Below are 6,000 nucleotides of genomic sequence, written 5' to 3' on the forward strand. Positions count from 1 at the left end.
TACTGAGCTCTCGTGTCCTACAGCCATGCTCTGCAACAAGAAGTAAAAAACAAACAAACAAACAAAAAAACCACTACGAGAAGCTTGCACACTGTAACTAGAGAGCAGCCCCCACTCTGCAACTAGAGAAGGACCACACTCAGCAATGAAGACCTAGAATAGTCAAAAATAAAAATAAATTACAAAAAAATACAAAAATCATATTCTGCATGTACTTTACCTACCAAGTACAGATAAAAGGTAATAACTATTAAAAAAAAAAATCAAAGGAAATGGCAACCCATTCCAGTATTCCTGCCTAGAGAATCCTGTGGATGGAGGAGTCTGGTGGGCTGCTGTCCATAGGGTTGCACAGAGTTGGACACGACTGAAGCGATTTAGCATGCATGCACAGCATGTCTATACAATGACACAAATAGATATGAATTTAAAGTACATACAATTTCATATTTAATGGATTTTCTTTTCTATAGAGAATATATTAAAATAAATTTTAATGTTGTTATTTATGGGTTTGTTGCTCAATTATATTGTTAGTGTTACAGTATTGCTACTTTTGTTGTACTCAGTCACTAAAAAAATTTCTTCAGGTTTGACATTTGTTAAGAAGTAAAAAGACAAGGCTCTACATTTGGCCAAATTCTTGCTTAAAACTTAAGTTTCACTGGACCTCATTTTTTCCACATGAAGGTGGAGAAAAACAATGCAACAACGTTTACAAATCAACTCAGAACTTCCAATGAAATATGCTGGGCGAATACAAATAACAGGGCTGCTTAAAAAAACCACCACCACCCACCATCTTGCACAAGTACTCTATCCTTCTAAGACTCAATGTCTCCCTCTGCAAATTGAAAGAAACGGAATAAAATCAAACAGGGGGAGAAGGTCAGGTGAAGGAAAGCATGTGGAGAAGCATCCCAGGTTATCCTGATATACACCCTGATAAAGATTCATTTGAGTTCCATTCACATCTTGAGAGAATAAATAAGCACAATGGGCTTCCCTGGTGGCTCAGAGGTTAAGAATCTACCTGCAAGGGAGGAAACGCAGGTTTGATCGGAAGATCCCCCGGAGGAGGGACATAGCAACCCACTCCAGTATTTTTGCCTGGAGAATCCCATGGACAGAGGAGTCTGGCGGGCTAGTCCACAGGGTCGCAGAGTCAGGCATGACTGAAGCAACTTAGCACGCACTCTAAACTTCAACCATCTCTGGGGAGGTCAGGTAGAAATAAGATATTTCTCTACTACATACTTTCAAACGGCTGTAATTTTTCTCCTAAGTATTATCTTTTTCTCAAAACTCTGCAGTATTCTCTTTGGACCTCACTCTGGGTTTAAGAGGCCATGATTCTGCCTCTGTGCGTCCTGGCCATTGCCTCTTAAATTGGAAGGGCATGAGCACCCGGCCCCACATTGCCCCCGAGTGACTTTTCCAAAGCCTGGTCTGCCCAAGTCCCTGACTGCCTCTAAAATCCTCCTTTAAAGTCTCTACTGCCCAAATTCTGGGGCTTCCCAGGTGGCTCAGTGGTAAAGAACCTGCCTACCAATGCAGGAGATGCAGCAGATATGGGTTCAATCCCTGGGTCAGGAAGAGCCCTTGAAGTACGAAATGATATCCCACTCCAATATTCTTGCCTGGAAAATTCCATAAACAGAGAAGCCTCGTGGGCTACAGTCCATGAGGTTGCAAAGACTTGGACACGGATGAGCATGCACACCCAAACTTAAACACAGCACTCACAGCCCTTCAAGCTGACCTAATCTCATCTCCCACCCTTGTCTCTACCCAGTCCAAATACATTTAACCTCTCCTTGTTCCCCAAGGGCAATGGATTCCTTCCACCTCCAAGCCTGCCTGTGCTGTTCCCTCTTTCCGGTATCCTGTCCACCATACATAAACTCCTATCCATCCTTCATGACCCAAGGCCTCCTCCCAGTCAAGTTTTCTCAGGCCACCCAGAGAAGGAATGCTGTCTATACAGCTAGGTAGATACTCTGGAACTAGACTGCCAAGATTCAGATCCTGATTATTCTCATCAGCATACTGTATGGGCTCAGTTTCCACCCTTGTCTAGTAGGAATTAGCCACTATTCAAGGGTAGAAAGGAGTAAGTAAGATAATTCATGGAAAGCATTTATTACCTAGCCTAACACAAGGCAAATAAAAGGTATTATCACACCCTCACAATATCTGTGACAAGTATTTGTATCCACCTGTCCTGCTTTAAGCTGTGAGCTCCTCAAAGGTAAAAATGTGACTTCCTCACTTTTATTCTGTATCCTAAGCACTTTGTCTGGCAAATAGAACGCCATGAATGTAGCACAGTCAGAGAAGTGGCTTTTCTGGTTCTAGATTTCACTTAGATGGTAAATCAGCATCTAAAAAGTACCCAGTGAACAGCCTCCTAGATTGCACTCTGCCTCAGAGTATATGTTAGCCAGGGCACTTCAGATAGGCAGAGGTGAAAAAGAGAACATAGGGCTTTTGGCCTTTCAAAGACAGTGGAGCACACTGAAGGTCAGTGGGATATGAGACCTGTCAGTTCCTACCTGCTAATTATTTATGGGGCTGGATAGGACAGACATGGGTAGATGGGGAATCAAGGTACTAAAAGTCCTGGCTTCAACATTCTATCTGCCTGGCTGCATGCCAAGCAGGAAACACTCAAGAAAGATTCTCTCAGGAAGTGGGTACCTGGAAGTAAACATCAGGGGAAGAGATGGGACAGGACCTATAAGACAATTGGGAGGAAGAAGCTTTCAACATGGGAGCTGAACAAGACACAGCTCCTACCCTCATCAAGCCTCTCAACTGAAAACAGCTTTAAAGAAAGAGGTGGAGCTCAGCAGGTAAAGGTGAGGAAGAAAGAGCAAGCAAAAGTATCCAAATGTGAAAAAAGGCAGGCAAGCAATTCTGAATGACCAGAGAAGGGGATGAAGGGAAGGAGGATTGAAGGATTAATCTAAAAATAAGAGTAAATTGAAGCAAGGCTGTCAAGGGTCTTGTATGACTTGTTAAGGCATTTTGGGCTTCATTCATCCTATGGCAAAAGAAAAGCAAGGGAGTTTTAAGTAAACAAGTGATAGCATCAGATCTGTGTTTTGTAAAGGAATGGCCAAGCAAGGGGCTTCCCTAGTGGCTCAGACAGTAAAAAATCTGCCTGCAAAGCAAGAGACCTGGGTTCCCTCCCTGGGTTGGGAAGATCCCCTGGAGAAGGGAATGGCTCCCACTCCAATATTACTGCCTGGAGAATTCCACCGACAAAGGAGTCTCGCAGGCTAGAGTCCATGGGGTCACAAACAGGAGGACACAATGTTCATCCATCTTTCACCACCAGTCCTCTCCTTGCCTACCACCTTCTCGTTCTGGAGCTGCCTAACAGCAAGCAGGTGGCAAGAGATCTTTCTGGAGATGCGACTGGTTCTAGAGCAGGGATCCCTGAGCAAGGGCTTCTAAAGGCATTCACCCTCCTAGAGAGGTTTTGAATATTCTTCTTTTCCTGTCTTACAAACATCATTCACTGACCTCAAAAAAAAAAAAGAAAGAAAGCTCAACACTGGGCTCAGCTCTGCCATTATTATTTTTTATCTTCAGGAAATACAATTAGGAACTAATTTCTCAAGAAACGATATTCTTTGTGTTATTCACGAAAGTAAAAAGGAGGGGGCATGCATTCCCAGTTGGCTCATTTTGAATTCTCGGCAGCTCTGAGCCCGTCTTCCTTCTTTAGCAGCCTGAACTGCAGGGAGTGGACAGAAAAGAGAGGGGCTGGGGAAAGAAAAGTTGGTCACTGCAAGAGCAAATTTTCTCATGCCAGGAGTTCTCCTCTTTCTTCCCATTAAATGGACCTGAGCAAATTCTGATCTCACTGTCCAAATTTCTTCTTTCAGAATGAACTATGGCAGCGACCCGGCCCCAGGAGGATGCACGCGAAGTTCCAGGGCTGTGGAGAGGGGTCGGCCCCTGGGCGGGCGCGTTTCCGGGGACTCTCCCCCTCCCCCGCCCCAGCCCCACGGACAGCGCAAGGATGTGGAATCCCTGGAGAAGCCGGATGGATCCTGCCCGGAAAAGAGGGATTTGGGCACCCCTCCCACCCGCGCCCGGGAACCGCCGCCCCATCTCCGGAACCCGTCGGGGTGGCGGCGGCCGTGAACACTCACCGAGTCCAGCGTTGGGCGGGACCGCTGGGGTCGAGGACTGCGGCTCCGCCTCGGTGCCGCGACGGCGTCTCGGCCCGCCACACGCCCTCAGGGCCACCGCCCGGCCCGCGGCTTGGAACCCCGCGGCGGCGGTGGCGGCCTCGCCTCCATGGCGAGGAGAAGCGGCTGAGGAGCAACTGGACAGGCGGCGGTGATGGCGGCGACGGTCCGGGGTCCGAGCTGGGTCGCGCGCGCGCGTCTCTGTCAGCGCCGCACTCGCCTCAGCCTCGCTCCCGATCCGGCCTGGGTTGTAAGGAGCTTCCTCATTGGCGGTTCAGAGACGAGCTCTGGTTGGCCCAGATCGAAAGGGCGTTCCCCTGGCCCTCGTGGGCCCCGCCCTTACGCGCCTCCGAACGCTCGCTAGCCTGCCGGCCTGGGGCGCAGGCCCAGGTCTCTGTGTCTCACGGTCTCACGGACCGCCAGGGAGGCGGTCCCCCCACCGCGGTCCAATCCTGGGGGAAACAGGACCCTGGGAGCACCGGCCGACTGTGCACCAACACCTTCCGTTTCTCTACAGTCACACCTAGACGTAGGTCTTCTTCCCAGTTTACAGATGCGGAAACTGAGACCAAACACAAGTTACACCAATGTTTAGCGATCGGGGAGACCTGGAGCTCAAAACTCTTTCCACTCTCTCCAAACGGGTTCCCCAGAACTCCCCCTCCCTCCGCTTTTTAATTGCTGCAATGTATTTAAAAGACAGAGGCTCTCGGTGGTGAAGGTGGTGAACGTGCATAGCCCCTGGAAGACGCCTAGCACCGTGGCTGTCATCTTAACAAGTTAGCCCACGCCATCCCCACCCGAGCCCAAGGGAAATCTCCGCGGCTTTCCAGATGCGCGTATCCAGGCCTGACTCGCGTCGAGCTGGGTAGAAACACTACACACGGTGCTCTGCGGAGGGTGTTTGCGACAGGTCTGGCCTGGAAGGAGAGGCTCAAAGCTTCGAGCGGGCCTGGAGACGCGTCTCCCCCTGGGGTCGGGGACTGGGACCAGGTGGGAGGCGCGGACCTACTCCCCAGCGCTTCCCGCCGCGGGTAAGCACCTCAAAGCCATCCGTGGATATGCCCGGCAAGTGGCTTCCCAGGCTGCAGGACTTAAGGAATCGCTGAAGGCCGATTACACAGTCGTGGTGGGTGGCGAGTGAGACATCCCAGATTGTAGTCCTCAGGCAGGGCCCCTCGGACGCAGCCGGACCCTCTCAGGAGTGACCATAAGTCCGTAGGCGGGAGACATTGCTCAGCAGTGTGCAAGCACAGCTTGCTGGGAGATCCTTCATTCCTGACCCGCAGCCTGAGCTGCCAGGGGTGAGCGGCGGCCAGCCTCCCTCTCCCATCCGTGGCTGGGCAGAGTCCCACGATCAGCGCTTCCGAGGGAACGGGTCTGTTCCTGGTAGTAATCCTTTTTCTTGGAGGGGATATTTCAGCACAGGAGAAGGAGCCCACATGAGCTCCCATTTCCACAGGGCTGGTGCTTCTAGCACCTCCAGTCCGTACCACCGCCAGTAGTTGGGGCGTCAGTTTGGGACTGTATGCACCCCGCTGCCCGTATTTGTAGAATTAGTGTGTGCTGACCAGAGCCATGACCTGGGAATACGGGGTGCAGCGGGCCTCCTTCGAGGCATCCCCTCTGCCACTGGAAAGTCCCTCCTTGAGAGGGAAGTGTATCTCCCACTACCTCTCAGCGGGGCTGACCCAGAGGTGTGAAATGACTGAATCCTAAACGCCTCTGAGGGACAGATCCTACAGCCGAAAGACCCACACACCAAGTCTCCTGTTAGAGCCTAAGGGCAGCCAAA

General features: G+C 50.5%; 1 protein-coding gene across 26 annotated transcripts in view; it reads right to left on the reverse strand.

Annotated features, from left to right (window-relative positions):
* Window positions 1-4,734, reverse strand: part of PTPRA (protein tyrosine phosphatase receptor type A) — a 167,530-nt gene extending 162,796 nt beyond the window's left edge. For 9 of the 26 annotated variants that reach the window (XM_069548162.1, XM_069548143.1, XM_069548153.1 and 6 more), the window contains exon 1: window positions 4,167-4,450. The gene's annotated coding sequence lies outside the window, so the exon portion shown is untranslated. Of the gene's footprint in view, window positions 1-4,166 lie in introns of all 26 variants that reach the window. The other 17 variants (XM_069548156.1, XM_069548155.1, XM_069548170.1 and 14 more) reach the window with 12 other exon arrangements.
* Window positions 4,735-6,000: the final 1,266 nt, after the last annotated feature.

The sequence above is a fragment of the Ovis canadensis genome, chromosome 13, assembly GCF_042477335.2.
Source record: "Ovis canadensis isolate MfBH-ARS-UI-01 breed Bighorn chromosome 13, ARS-UI_OviCan_v2, whole genome shotgun sequence".
NCBI lineage: Eukaryota > Metazoa > Chordata > Mammalia > Artiodactyla > Bovidae > Ovis > Ovis canadensis.